The 14,779-nt window shown below is 44.2% G+C and overlaps 9 non-coding genes across 9 annotated transcripts; 3 read left to right on the top strand and 6 right to left on the bottom strand.

Moving 5' to 3' along the window:
- The first annotated feature begins 843 nt into the window (after window positions 1-843).
- On the top strand, window positions 844-914 carry TRNAG-GCC (transfer RNA glycine (anticodon GCC)). The gene has a single exon. It is a non-coding gene; the product is annotated as a tRNA-Gly (tRNA).
- Window positions 915-1,775: 861 nt separating this feature from the next.
- On the bottom strand, window positions 1,776-1,848 carry TRNAK-CUU (transfer RNA lysine (anticodon CUU)). The gene has a single exon. It is a non-coding gene; the product is annotated as a tRNA-Lys (tRNA).
- A 107-nt stretch (window positions 1,849-1,955) lies between these two features.
- Window positions 1,956-2,026, top strand: TRNAG-GCC (transfer RNA glycine (anticodon GCC)). Its single transcript has one exon. It is a non-coding gene; the product is annotated as a tRNA-Gly (tRNA).
- Window positions 2,027-2,888: 862 nt separating this feature from the next.
- Window positions 2,889-2,960, bottom strand: TRNAK-CUU (transfer RNA lysine (anticodon CUU)). The gene has a single exon. It is a non-coding gene; the product is annotated as a tRNA-Lys (tRNA).
- A 297-nt stretch (window positions 2,961-3,257) lies between these two features.
- TRNAK-CUU (transfer RNA lysine (anticodon CUU)) lies at window positions 3,258-3,330 on the bottom strand. Its single transcript has one exon. It is a non-coding gene; the product is annotated as a tRNA-Lys (tRNA).
- A 107-nt stretch (window positions 3,331-3,437) lies between these two features.
- Window positions 3,438-3,508, top strand: TRNAG-UCC (transfer RNA glycine (anticodon UCC)). The gene has a single exon. It is a non-coding gene; the product is annotated as a tRNA-Gly (tRNA).
- Window positions 3,509-3,627: 119 nt separating this feature from the next.
- Window positions 3,628-3,700, bottom strand: TRNAK-CUU (transfer RNA lysine (anticodon CUU)). Its single transcript has one exon. It is a non-coding gene; the product is annotated as a tRNA-Lys (tRNA).
- A 10,395-nt stretch (window positions 3,701-14,095) lies between these two features.
- On the bottom strand, window positions 14,096-14,168 carry TRNAK-CUU (transfer RNA lysine (anticodon CUU)). Its single transcript has one exon. It is a non-coding gene; the product is annotated as a tRNA-Lys (tRNA).
- Window positions 14,169-14,465: 297 nt separating this feature from the next.
- On the bottom strand, window positions 14,466-14,538 carry TRNAK-CUU (transfer RNA lysine (anticodon CUU)). Its single transcript has one exon. It is a non-coding gene; the product is annotated as a tRNA-Lys (tRNA).
- Between the last annotated feature and the right edge of the window lie 241 nt (window positions 14,539-14,779).

Below are 14,779 nucleotides of genomic sequence, written 5' to 3'. Positions count from 1 at the left end.
TAACCGAGGAGTTGTGATGATGGCAAGGCAAGGCATCCTGACTCTCCTGCTTTGTTTTGTACACTAAAGTACATGAGTAAGTCTAAAATTAAGCATCTGTGGATCATCGGTGGTTCAGTGGTAGAAATCTAGCTGGCCACGTGGGAGGCCGGGTTCAAATCCCGGTCAATACATTCCTGAGTTTTTGCTGATAGGGCAGTGCATTTTGTGAAAGTGAGGACAGCCATTTGCGCTGTGGTGATGCAAGTATACACTGTTCCACATACAATGGTACAGGAAGAGAAAAAAACAACTGCCCAACATGGAGCTCAAATACATGACCCTAAGATTAATAGTCTTATGCTCTAGCGACTGTGCTAGTCGGGCTTGGTTACGTAGGCTTGGAGGTGATGGCAAGGCAAGGCATCCTGACACTCCTGCTTTGTTTTATACACTAAAGTACATGAGTAAGTGTAAAATTAGGCATCTGTGGAGCATTGGTGGTTCAGTGGTAGAATTCTCGCCTGCCACGCGTGAGGCCCGGAATCGATTCCCGGCCAATGCAGTCCTGAGTTTTTGCTGATATGGCAGTGTATTTTGTGAAAGTGAGGACAGCTATTTGCGCTGTGGTGCTGCAAGTTGACAGTGTTCCACATACAATGGTACAGGAAAAGAAAAAACATCCGCCCAACGTGGGGCTCGAACACACGACCCTGAGATTAAGAGTCTCCTGCTCTACCGACTGAGCTAGCCAGGCTTGGTTGAAAATGTATGGAGGTGATGGCAAGGCAAGGCATCCTGACACTCCTGCTTTGTTTCATAAACTAAAGTACACGAGTAAGTGTAAAATTAAGTATCTGTGGAGCATTGGTGGTTCAGTGGTAGAATTCTCGCCTGCCACGCGGGAGGCCTGGGTTCGATTCCCGGCCAATGCAGTCCTGAGTTTTTGCTGATATGGCAGTGCATTTTGTAAAAGTGAGGACAGCCATTTGCGCTGTGGTGGTGCAAGTTGACAGTGTTCCACATACAATGGTACAGGAAAAGAAAAAAAACATCCGCCCAATGTGGGGCTCGAACCCACAACCCTGAGATTAAGAGTCTTATGCTTTACCGACTGAGTTAGCAATGCTTGGTAACCGAGGAGTTGTGGTGATGGGAAGGGAAGGCATCCTGACTCTCCTGCTTTGTTTTGTACACTAAAGTACATGAGTAAGTCTAAAATTAAGCATCTGTGGATCATTGGTGGTTCAGTGGTAGAAATCTAGCCGGCCACGTGGGAGGCCGGGTTCAAATCCCGGTCAATACATTCCTGAGTTTTTGCTGATAGGGCAGTGCATTTTGTGAAAGTGAGGACAGCCACTTGCGCTGTGGTGATGCAAGTATACACTGTTCCACATACAATGGTACAGGAAGAGAAAAAAACAACTGCCCAACATGGAGCTCAAATACATGACCCTAAGATTAATAGTCTTATGCTCTTACGACTGTGCTAGTCGGGCTTGATTACGTAGGCTTGGAGGTGATGGCAAGGCAAGGCATCCTGACACTCCTGCTTTGTTTTATACACTAAAGTACATGAGTAAGTGTAAAATAAGGCATCTGTGGAGCATTGGTGGTTCAGTGGTAGAATTCTCGCCTGCCACGCGTGAGGCACGGAATCGATTCCCGGCCAATGCAGTCTTGAGTTTTTCCTGATATGGCAGTGTATTTTGTGAAAGTGAGGACAGCCATTTGCGCTGTTGTGGTGCAAGTATACAGTGTTCCACATACAATGGTACAGGAAAAGAAAAAACATCCGCCCAACGTGGGGCTCGAACCCACGACCCTGAGATTAAGAGTCTTATGCTCTACCGACTGAGCTAGCCAGGCTTGGTTGAGAATGTATGGAGGTGATGGCAAGGCAAGGCATCCTGACACTCCTGCTTTGTTTCATACACTAAAGTACACGAGTAAGTGTAAAATTAAGTATCTGTGGCGCATTGGTGGTTCAGTGGTAGAATTCTCGCCTGCCATGCGGGAGGCCCGGGTTCGATTCCCGGCCAATGCAGTCCTGAGTTTTTGCTGATATGGCAGTGCATTTTGTGAAAGTGAGGACAGCCATTTGCGCTGTGGTGGTGCAAGTTGACAGTGTTCCACATACAATGGGTACAGGAAAAGAAAAAAAACATCTGCCCAATGTGGGGCTCGAACCCACGACCCTGAGATTAAGAGCCTCATGCTTTACCGACTGAGTTAGCAATGCTTGGTAACTGAGGAGATGTGGTGATGGCAAGGCAAGGCATCCTGACTCTCCTGCTTTGTTTTGTACACTAAAGTACATGAGTAAGTCTAAAATTAAGCATCTGTGGATCATTGGTGGTTCAGTGGTAGAAATCTAGCCGGCCACGTGGGAGGCCGGGTTCAATTCCCGGTCAATACATTCCTGAGTTTTTGCTGATAGGGCAGTGCATTTTGTGAAAGTGAGGACAGCCATTTGTGCTGTGGTGATGCAAGTATATACTGTTTTACATACAATGGTACAGGAAGAGAAAAAAACAACTGCCCAACATGGAGCTCAAATACATGACCCTAAGATTAATAGTCTTATGCTCTAGCGACTGTGCTAGTCGGGCTTGGTTACGTAGGCTTGGAGGTGATGGCAAGGCAAGGCATCCTGACACTCCTGCTTTGTTTTATACACTAAAGTACATGAGGAAGTGTAAAATTAGGCATCTGTGGAGCATTGGTGGTTCAGTGGTAGAATTCTCGCCTGCCACGCGTGAGGCCCGGAATCGATTCCCGGCCAATGCAGTCCTGAGTTTTTGCTGATATGGCAGTGTATTTTGTGAAAGTGAGGACAGCCATTTGCGCTGTGGTGGTGCAAGTATACAGTGTTCCACATACAATGGTACAGGAAAAGAAAAAACATCCGCCCAACGTGGGGCTCAAACCCACGCCCTGAGATTAAGAGTCTCATGCTCTACCGACTGAGCTAGCCAGGCTTGGTTGAAAATGTATGGAGGTGATGGCAAGGCAAGGCATCCTGACACTCCTGCTTTGTTTCATAAACTAAAGTACACGAGTAAGTGTAAAATTCAGTATCTGTGGAGCATTGGTGGTTCAGTGGTAGAATTCTCGCCTGCCACGCGTGAGGCCCGGAATCGATTCCCGGCCAATGCAGTCCTGAGTTTTTGCTGATATGGCAGTGTATTTTGTGAAAGTGAGGACAGCTATTTGCGCTGTGGTGCTGCAAGTTGACAGTGTTCCACATACAATGGTACAGGAAAAGAAAAAACATCCGCCCAACGTGGGGCTCGAACCCACAACCCTGAGATTAAGAGTCTCATGCTCTACCGACTGAGCTAGCCAGGCTTGGTTGCGAATGTATGGAGGTGATGGCAAGGCAAGGCATCCTGACACTCCTGCTTTGTTTCATACACTAAAGTACACGAGTAAGTGTAAAATTAAGTACCTGTGGAGCATTGGTGGTTCAGTGGTAGAATTCTCGCCTTCCACGCGGGAGGCCTGGGTTCGATTCCTGGCCAATGCAGTCATGAGTTTTTGCTGATATGGCAGTGCATTTTGTGAAAGTGAGGACAGCCATTTGCGCTGTGGTGGTGCAAGTTGACAGTGTTCCACATACAATGGTACAGGAAAAGAAAAAACATCCACCCAACGTGGGGCTCGAACACACGACCCTGAGATTAAGAGTCTCATGCTCTACCGACTGAGCTAGCCAGGCTTGGTTGCGAATGCATGGAGGTGATGGCAAGGCAAGGCAAGGCATCCTGACACACCTGCTTTGTTTCATACACTAAAGTACACGAGTACAGATGTAGCCACCTTTATCTTGACTGTTTCTCCGCCGAGACGGGCGTTTAGTCACGCTAATGCGATAGCTGAGTTTCATCACAGGCTGGCGCGTTGAGGCGATCTAGATACTCATCATGCATTACACATCTCCACCACTGTGTCGCTAATGCTCCACTAATCCAGTACTTTCGATCGTACAGTATAGCGGCGGATTGATCTACAGCTCTGGCAATACTGTAGGCGTAACGGGAGGCGGTGGAAAAAGTATGGAGTACTGTACAGTATGTGTATGGAGACGCAACTACAGTAATTGTGTAAAAGGAAGAATGTACAGTACAATGTATAAACACCGTGCTTTTAAAATATATGAGCGTCTGAGTTCGCTAATGCATAATGGGAATGGAGGACTAGCCGGAGGCGGAGGAAAACACCGTGCTTTACAAATGCGAGCGTCCGAGTCCTCTAAGGCATAAACCAACAGCAATGGGGCGGGGGCCGGCCGCTGTTTGCAGTACTTTCACACATGAAATTGGAAATCTCTCATGAGGCGTCGTGGGCTAGGGGTGAAGGCTCCCACCTCCCTCGCTGGGGGTCCAGGGTTCGAGACCTGATGTGCTTTCTTTCTTTCTTTTTTTTTTTTTTTTTCTGTAATAATGCACTGTATTATTTTATTTACACTGTAAGACAGTCAATGGAAGGATGCACACAGATTTCACATAAATCAAAGTACATCTGCAGGAGCGATTCTTTACGCTAAATGCACCTAAACAGCGGGAATGAAATGAGTGTATTCTGACGCTACCAACTGAGCAAAACAGTACTGTAGATCTTCAGCATTTGTGTATTGCACAGGACCTGAATTTCCTCCCTGTGCAGGCCCCCAGGGGGGAAGGGCGATGGGGGTAGGGGGGAGACGATGGAAAATACTGTGCCTTTGAAATGCAATTACATGAGCGTCCGAGTACACTACGGCATACTGTAAACCAACACCAATGGGAAGGAAGTGCCAACCTTATTTTTAATGTGTTCCCGTGACATTCACTTTAAAAAAAAAAAATTTCTCTCCAATACAGTACATCCAATGGAAGGATGCACACAGGTTTCACATACTGTACATTAAATCAAAGTACATCTGCAGGAGCGATTCTTTACGCTAAATGCAACCTACAGTACAGTACTGTAAGTGAGCAAAACAGTACTACAGTGGGCGTTTGTGTATTGCACATGACCAGCATTTGCATTCCCTCCCTGTCTACTGCATGATCTGTGCAGGCTCCCATGGGGGAAGGGCAGCAGGCTAGCCGGAGGCGGAGGAAAACACCGTGCTTTACAAATGCGAGCGTCCGAGTCCTCTAAGGCATAAACCAACAGCAATGGGGCGGGGGCCGGCCGCTGTTTGCAGTACTTTCACACATGAAATTGGAAATCTCTCATGAGGCGTCGTGGGCTAGGGGTGAAGGCTCCCACCTCCCTCGCTGGGGGTCCAGGGTTCGAGACCTGATGTGCTTTCTTTCTTTCTTTTTTTTTTTTTTTTTCTGTAATAATGCACTGTATTATTTTATTTACACTGTAAGACAGTCAATGGAAGGATGCACACAGATTTCACATAAATCAAAGTACATCTGCAGGAGCGATTCTTTACGCTAAATGCACCTAAACAGCGGGAATGAAATGAGTGTATTCTGACGCTACCAACTGAGCAAAACAGTACTGTAGATCTTCAGCGTTTGTGTATTGCACAGGACCTGAATTTCCTCCCTGTGCAGGCCCCCAGGGGGGAAGGGCGATGGGGGTAGGGGGGAGACGATGGAAAATACTGTGCCTTTGAAATGCAATTACATGAGCGTCCGAGTACACTACGGCATACTGTAAACCAACACCAATGGGAAGGAAGTGCCAACCTTATTTTTAATGTGTTCCCGTGACATTCACTTTAAAAAAAAAAAAATTCTCTCCAATACAGTACATCCAATGGAAGGATGCACACAGGTTTCACATACTGTACATTAAATCAAAGTACATCTGCAGGAGCGATTCTTTACGCTAAATGCAACCTACAGTACAGTACTGTAAGTGAGCAAAACAGTACTACAGTGGGCGTTTGTGTATTGCACATGACCAGCATTTGCATTCCCTCCCTGTCTACTGCATGATCTGTGCAGGCTCCCATGGGGGAAGGGCAGCAGGCTAGCCGGAGGCGGAGGAAAACACCGTGCTTTACAAATGCGAGCGTCCGAGTCCTCTAAGGCATAAACCAACAGCAATGGGGCGGGGGCCGGCCGCTGTTTGCAGTACTTTCACACATGAAATTGGAAATCTCTCATGAGGCGTCGTGGGCTAGGGGTGAAGGCTCCCACCTCCCTCGCTGGGGTCCAGGGTTCGAGACCTGATGTGTTTTCTTTCTTTCTTTTTTTTTTTTTTTTCTGTAATAATGCACTGTATTATTTTATTTACACTGTAAGACAGTCAATGGAAGGATGCACACAGATTTCACATAAATCAAAGTACATCTGCAGGAGCGATTCTTTACGCTAAATGCACCTAAACAGCGGGAATGAAATGAGTGTATTCTGACGCTACCAACTGAGCAAAACAGTACTGTAGATCTTCAGCGTTTGTGTATTGCACAGGACCTGAATTTCCTCCCTGTGCAGGCCCCCAGGGGGGAAGGGCGATGGGGGTAGGGGGGAGACGATGGAAAATACTGTGCCTTTGAAATGCAATTACATGAGCGTCCGAGTACACTACGGCATACTGTAAACCAACACCAATGGGAAGGAAGTGCCAACCTTATTTTTAATGTGTTCCCGTGACATTCACTTTAAAAAAAAAAAATTTCTCTCCAATACAGTACATCCAATGGAAGGATGCACACAGGTTTCACATACTGTACATTAAATCAAAGTACATCTGCAGGAGCGATTCCTCGTAAGCAGACTTGCTGTGTGGATCTTCTCCGACCTTTCAGAAATCTCCTGATAATTTGCTCTCCGTTTCTGCCTTCGAAAACTTCTTCACAGGCCATACTGTTCCAGCTCATTGACACAGTTTCGTCATACAGTATTTGACCGGTAATTCTTTCATTTACGGTTTACAATTATTTATATACTGTACGTAAATGATGAATGTCCCTGTGCATTGCTCCATGGCCTATACAACTTATCCCGGTGTATTTTAAAATGTATACCATCTCTCACTCCATATCCAAGCGCTGCCACGTGCTGGGAGTTCACGGTCGGCGGCCATTTTGTCAGGTTGCTAAGCGATCCAGCTCGGTATACCGTAATGTGCATACAGTAGACCTCGCTTATCCCAGTGTAATTGAGCTAGGGGATTGTGACGCTCCTTCAGCATTGCCCCCTGGAGTGTGAAATGTATGCCATACTGTATCTCACTACATATCCGAGCGCTGCCACGTGCTGGGAGTTCACGGTCGGCGGCCATGTTGTCAGGTTGCTAAGCGATCCAGCTCGGTATACCGTAATGTGCATAGACCGCGCTTATCCCAATGTAATTGAGCTAGGGGATTGTGACGCTCCTTCAGCATTGCCCCCTGGAGTGTGAAATGTATGCCATACTGTATCTCACTACATATCCGAGCGCTGCCACGTGCTGGGAGTTCACGGTCGGCGGCCATGTTGTCAGGTTGCTAAGCGATCCAGCTCGGTATACCGTAATGTGCATACAGTAGACCTCGCTTATCCCAGTGTAATTGAGCTAGGGGATTGTGACGCTCCTTCAGCATTGCCCCCTGGAGTGTGAAATGTATGCCATACTGTATCTCACTACATATCCGAGCGCTGCCACGTGCTGGGGGTTCACGGTCGGTGGCCATTTTTAGTGTGCATAGAACTCGCTTATCCACATAGGCCCCTGTGTTTTTAACTACTATATTGAGATGCACATTTCTAGGCCTACAGTATTTAATATACAGTAAGCAGCATTGTTGTTAGGCAATAATTGAAGAATTTACATACAGTACTGACATGTACTGTATGTAATGCTTGTACATCATGTCAGTCGACCCTTATGCTGTACACTACTGTAAGTCTCACAGGGCCCATGCACTTCCAAGGAGGGTTATTTACTGTACTGTATCTGTTTCATACAGGAAACTAATTGCAGTCCATAACACTGAAGTTGTATTTTCAGTACTGTACAGTATACAATACTTAAATTTGAACATCAGGTACTGGATAGTAAACATGTACTGTACAGTATTAACTTCTATCATAAAACTCTTATGCATTTTCAGATGTGTAAATTTTAGACTACAGTATTCACAAATGTTTTCTCTCCATACAGGAATTATAGTTGGACAACATGCCAGTAACTATCAACAAAACGATGAGCAAGATAATCGCCAACATGAAAAAAGAAAATAAAACCATCAAAGAGATCCATGCATGGCTCAAGGAAAGTGGCATTATAGTCACTTTAGAAACGGTGCGCTATCATGCATTCGAGAGAACAACGCCCAGAATTGTATTTCCTACAAAATGCACATGGTACGTACTGTACACTACTGTAATGTTTAAATTACTTGCTTTATACCATAAACAATTTTTTTGAAATAAAATAAAAACTTCATCAATTGTAACTGTGATTGTGCTGTTCATGAATTCATATTTTTCATACTGTATTGTACTGTAGGAGAGTGCAACAAATTGTGGAGGAACTAACTCGTGAGGATGATGAGCGTACTGCTCTGCAAATAAAACGAATTCTCCATTCCAAGTATGACCTGGACATATCGGCCACCAGCATCAGAAGGATGCGACGGAAAATGGGATGGACCTTTGGCGCAACAAGGTAAAATACTGAAAGCAGTATAAACCATACAGTAAATGCACTGTTAATAATCCCTTGATACGTGATATAATAATGCCATAAATCATTATACAGAGTGTGTACTTTATACTATATACAGTATGTGTGTGTGTATATACTGTATATATTCTATCCCAAAAGAGATACCTACTGTATAGGCACTCAGAGACAGCAATGAAGCATTGCCGGCTTATTGTGATGATTACATACTGTATACTGTGTGTGTGTGTTTGTGTGTATGTACAGTATGTATATATATATATTACTCTGTATGTAACTTAATGTACTGTATGTACAGTTTAATGTATACAGTAGGTATATAATACAGTATACTGCACATACAGTCTACTGTATATACAGTAATCTGTAAATCTGTAATTTCATAACTGTATCTGATTTCATTATTTTTGGCTCTTCACAGGATATCTCCAATGATAAGAGATGTGAATAAAGAAAAGAGAGTGGAACAGGCACGGCGATGGATTGAGAGTGGTGAAACATTTGATGATGTCATTTTCACAGATGAATCGTCTGTTGCCCTTGAGCGGTTCTCCAGAATGTCATTCAGGAAACGTAACCATATCTCTTTAAAACCACGCCCAAAGCATCCATTGAAAGTCCATGTATGGGGAGGCATATCACGATTAGGAGCTGGTCCCCTATTATTTTTCGAAGGTACAGTACTATACTTTATTCTGTGCCTGTGTTCTGTAAAAATACATGTTGTACTGTAGAGTACGTGTAACTGCACAATAAAAGGAGTTGCTTATTAATGAACAACATTTTTTGATTTCTGTAGGAATCATGGATAAGAAATTTTTCCAAGAAACAATAGTAGAGAAATGTATGGTGCCATTTGTGAATAAATATTACCCAACTCACCATAGGATATTCCAAGACAATGATCCTAAACACTCCGCCTCAGCCAAATTTATGGAAGAGAAAGGTATGAATTGGGAACGCACACCACCAGAGTGAGTATTCTTTCAACAGTGTACAAGTAAAATTTTGGATAGCACTCTAGTACTGTAAAAAAAAATTTTGTTTAATAAACAGTACAATATTGTATGTTTAATTTTCTCTATTTACTGTAATGTAATTAATTTTTTCTATACGCTTTATTTTTATTTTTATATAGATCACCAGACATGAACCCAATCGAATTAGTGTGGGCTCAATTGAAGAGGTACGTTAGGAGTGTTGCAAAGCCAACAACAAAACAGCAACTGGTGGATGGGATAAAGAAATTTTGGCTAGAAGTACTCACACCTGAACATTGTAATAATTATATAAATCACCTGTATAAAGTATTACCTGTTGTAGTTGAAAGAAATGGTCAAGCCACAAATATGTAGTTCTGTATTTTCTGTTTAAAATTTTAAATTGGTGCATTATTAAAAAAAATGATAAAATTGCCTTTGTCTGATTATTGCATAAACTAATGTAGAATATTATACAGTAGTAATGTTATTGATGTGTACTGTATGAACAGTTATTTTCAGTTTTATAAGTCCTGAATAAGAGTACTGTACATTTTGATCAGTGCAGTACATGGAATCGGATGTTGTAATACTTTATTTTTACATTAATATTGATGTTTTTCCAATAAATATTCAATTTTACAGTATGGTACGGTACAGTACATGAGGGTACCTGTACAGTATGATACGTCATTATGGGGGAGAAATACTGTATCCACTAAATGTACAGTAAAATGTTTTTTTCTTATTACAAACACACAAATGCATCTCAGATGGAAATATGCTATACACAGCAGACAGCTTATGGTGACAGAACTTCCCTACTGTATCCCCACCCATAGTCGTGGTATATTTTAGATTGCCTAATGAGACACTCCTGCAGCATTGCCAATGATTCATGTAAAACCTGTGTGCAAACAGTATCTGTATTGAATGCAAAGTACAGTAAGAGTACAGTATACAGTATTATCAGAGCCAAACCTGACCAACATGATGCCCTAGGCTAGATTTTGGCTGATGCCCTCTTGCACAGATGCTACGTAGTTCCGCCTCTAACCCTGCACCCCTTTCCCAGCACCATCACCCATTTTGGCGCTCCTACCCCCTATAATCTAAATAAGAACAATGTGCACATTTAGTGCCAGCCCAAAACAGTGTACAGTATGTTCTTGCTGGGAAGGGGCATGGTAACACAATAATACCCGAAGATGAAATGACACAACACAGTACTGCAACTTTATTCACATTATATCATGCAGTGGTGTCTCTTATTCTCATGACATCATATCATAGTACCACATTACTCCTAACAGTAATGCCCCTTATTCACATTACACCCCACCACATTCATCTTTATTTACATTAGACCACAGGTTCTCAAACTCAGTCCTCAGGACCCCACACAGTGCAGGTTTTGCAGGTCTCACAGAATCACAAGTGAAAAAATTAGCTCCACCTACTGTATGGACCTTCTAAAATGTGTCAGTTAGTAATGAATACATCTGTGCACTTGCTGGTTTACCTGCAAAACATGCACTGTGTGGGGTCCTGAGGACCAAGTTTGAGAACCACTGCATTAGACCATGCAGTAGTGCCCTTTCCTTATGTTACACCAGAAAATATTGTAGTACACCTTATACACATACAGTACAGTAATGCCACACATTAGTAATGCATTTCATATTTAAATTTTCTGATTTAATTTCATAGAGCCGCAGTCACTCACAGAATATAGGCATGTACTGTAGCATCTCATTTTATTCTGCAGAAGCTGATTATTCCCGTTTGGCTAGTTTGCCGCCTCTGTACAGTATATCACAATAGAAAAAAGTTATAGTGTCAGTGAAAAAAGCACCTCATGACAGATACTGTACACAAGCTCATGTCTAAATACTGTATACTGTAAGCAGTGACATTAAGGGGTACAGTACTGTATATGCAATTGCAGTCGAATTCCGGCAGGAATACGGAAAAAATGGACACGGGATCCCCCATCTTTTTAGAACCAGCACCGGGCTCTGCGCCTGGTCCTGGTGCAAAAAATAAGGGGGACAAAAAAAGCGTAGGGGTTCCCCATATTTTTTGAATCAGCACTGGGCTCCACTAGCTGGACAGATAATGCACAGCCGGGGGAGACTTTTATACCGGTCCCTGCGGCCATGGAATTAAATACCCAACTAGTCACACCTGGCCGGAGTACCCTGGAGGAGTGGGGGCCCCTTAAATCAAGGGGACCCCCCTCCAGCCACTCGATTATCTCTATCACCCCTGTGTATTGTAGCTAGGGGATTGTGACGCTCCTTCAGCATTGCCCCGTAGCCTGCAAAATCTGTGCTGTTATTTGCTCCATAGCTGAGTGCCTCCTAGGAGCTACTGTAGGAGTCACAGGCGGTAGCCATTTCAATTGAGTCTGCCCTGCTATAGAATTGTACAGGTATGTGTACATTACCGTACGGTGCATAGAACCTTTACAGTAGAAACTCTCCTGCAGCTTTGGCCTGCTTTACTGTATGTACTGTAAAACTTGTGTTTTGTCAGTTTGCTATGCGACCGAGCCCGGTGTAACGTACAGTACTGTAATGTGCATAGACCTCGCTTACAGTATCTCTGTGTATTTTGGCTAGGGGATTGTGACGCTCCTTCAGCATCGCCCCGTAGCCTGCACAGCTTATGCCATTTCTCATTCCATACCCAACTGCTGCCTGCCACGAGGTGGGGGTTCAGGAGGTGGGGGTTCATGGGTAGTGGTCGTTTTGACAGTGTGCTATGCGATTGAGTCCGGTGTACCGTAATACTGTATGCAATCCTACAGTAGCTTATCCCTCCCCTGTGTATTTTGGCTAGGGGATTGTGACGCTCCTTCAGCATTGCCCCATAACCTGCACAAGGGTTCAGGGGCGGCGGCCATTTTGCCAGTGTGCTACAGTATGTCATCGAGTCCGGTGTACCATAATATGCATACTGTGTATTTTAGCTAGGGGATTGTGACGCTCCTTCAGCATTGCCCCATAGTCTGTACAATCTGGACTATTACTTGCTCCGTAGCCTAGGGCCTCTGTGGGGCAAGGAGTCATAGGTGGTAGCCATTTCTATTCAGTCTGCCCAGCTACAGAATTGTATGTGTACTGTGTACGGAGCATAGAACCTTAACCTGCATAGAACCTGCACATTATGGTACACCGGACTCGATCGCATAGAACCGCTCATGCAGCTACTGTATGCCCTGGTTTACAGTATGTGAATAAAAAAAATAATAAAGTGTCTGAAAAAAACTACAGTAACATGCATTCGTACTTAAGGAATCGAACCCTGGACTCTGAGTATAGGAAGCGAAACACTTCACCACTTCGCCGCAGACAAATGTATAAATCCGTTGGTTTTGATTATGCTGTAATGGCTACGGGATTAGGACGATAACATACTGTAGAAAATTCCTAATCTTGAGAGGCAATAGTGAACTTGTAACACACATCCATTTGCGACAGTGTACACTACTGGTTTTACAGTACTGTGTTTTGTCTGCGGGACTTGGACGCTCACATACAGTATTCATAAAGTATTGTAGATGGATCATATACTGTATGCTGTACTACTGTATTTGCGTCGGTGTCGTACTGTATATACAGTACTGTATTAAATAATGCAGCGTAATGAGTACAGTATTTACTGTATGCAGCGTAATGAGACGCCTTAGTAAAGTAGTCCTTATTATGTATGTCAGTATTGTATTTTACGGGAGACCACACGCATGCGCAGTGGTGATTGTAAAAAGCGACATCTGGTGGCTGATCGCAGGTATTACACGTAAAGGTAACGCCAAACGTCAAATGTCTGTCTCCGTGCGATTAGATAGCCTCTCTGTGGCTAGGCGCGCCTCGCTACGCCACAGTACGCTGCGTATGGTCGAACGGGACAAACGCCGCGGCCACTCAAGATAAAGGTGGCTACATCTGTAAGTGTAAAATTAAGTACCTGTGGAGCATTGGTGGTTCAGTGGTAGAATTCTCGCCTTCCACGCGGGAGGCCTGAGTTTTTGCTGATATGGCAGTGCATTTTGTGAAAGTGAGGACAGCCATTTGCGCTGTGGTGGTGCAAGTTGACAGTGTTCCACATACAATGGTACAGGAAAAGAAAAGTAAACATCCGCCCAATGTGGGGCTCGAACCCACGACCCTGAGATTAAGAGTCTCATGCTTTACCGACTGAGTTAGCAATGCTTGGTAACCGAGGAGTTGTGGTGATGGCAAGGCAAGGCATCCTGACTCTCCTGCTTTGTTTCATACACTAAAGTACACGAGTAAGTGTAAAATTAAGTTTCTGTGGAGCATTGGTGGTTCAGTGGTAGAATTCTCGCCTGCCACGCGTGATGCCCGGAATCGATTCCCGGCCAATGCAGTCCTGAGTTTTTGCTGATATGGCAGTGTATTTTGTGAAAGTGAGGACAGCCATTTGCGCTGTGGTGATGCAAGTATACACTGTTCCACATACAATGGTACAGGAAAAGAAAAAACATCCGCCCAACGTGGGGCTCGAACCCACGACCCTGAGATTAAGAGTCTCATGCTCTACCGACTGAGCTAGCCAGGATTGATTGAGAATGTATGGAGGTGATGGCAAGGCAAGGCATCCTGACACTCCTGCTTTGTTTCATACACTAAAGTACACGAGTAAGTGTAAAATTAAGTATCTGTGGAGCATTGTTGGTTCAGTGGTAGAATTCTCGCCTACCACGCGTGAGGCCCGGAATCGATTCCCGGCCAATGCAGTCCTGAGTTTTTGCTGATATGGCAGTGTATTTTGTGAAAGTGAGGACAGCCATTTGCGCTGTGGTGATGCAAGTATACACTGTTCCACATACAATGGTACAGGAAAAGAAAAAACATCCGCCCAACGTGGGGCTCGAACCCACAACCCTGAGATTAAGAGTCTCATGCTCTACCGACTGAGCTAGCCAGGCTTATTTGTGAATGTATGGAGGTGATGGCAAGGCAAGACATCCTGACACTCCTGCTTTGTTTCATACACTAAAGTACACGAGTAAGTGTAAAATTAAGTATCTGTGGAGCATTGGTGGTTCAGTGATAGAATTCTTGCCTGCCATGCGGGAGGTCTGGGTTCAATTCCCGGCCAATGCAGTCCTGAGTTTTTGCTGATATGGCAGTGCATTTTGTGAAAGTGAGAACAGCCATTTGCGCTGT

This window comes from Pseudophryne corroboree, chromosome 3 (assembly GCF_028390025.1).
Source record: "Pseudophryne corroboree isolate aPseCor3 chromosome 3, aPseCor3.hap2, whole genome shotgun sequence".
NCBI classification, from domain to species: Eukaryota; Metazoa; Chordata; class Amphibia; order Anura; family Myobatrachidae; genus Pseudophryne; species Pseudophryne corroboree.
The sequence above is the reverse complement of the archived record's forward strand: the minus strand, read 5'-3'. Positions and strand labels throughout refer to the sequence as shown.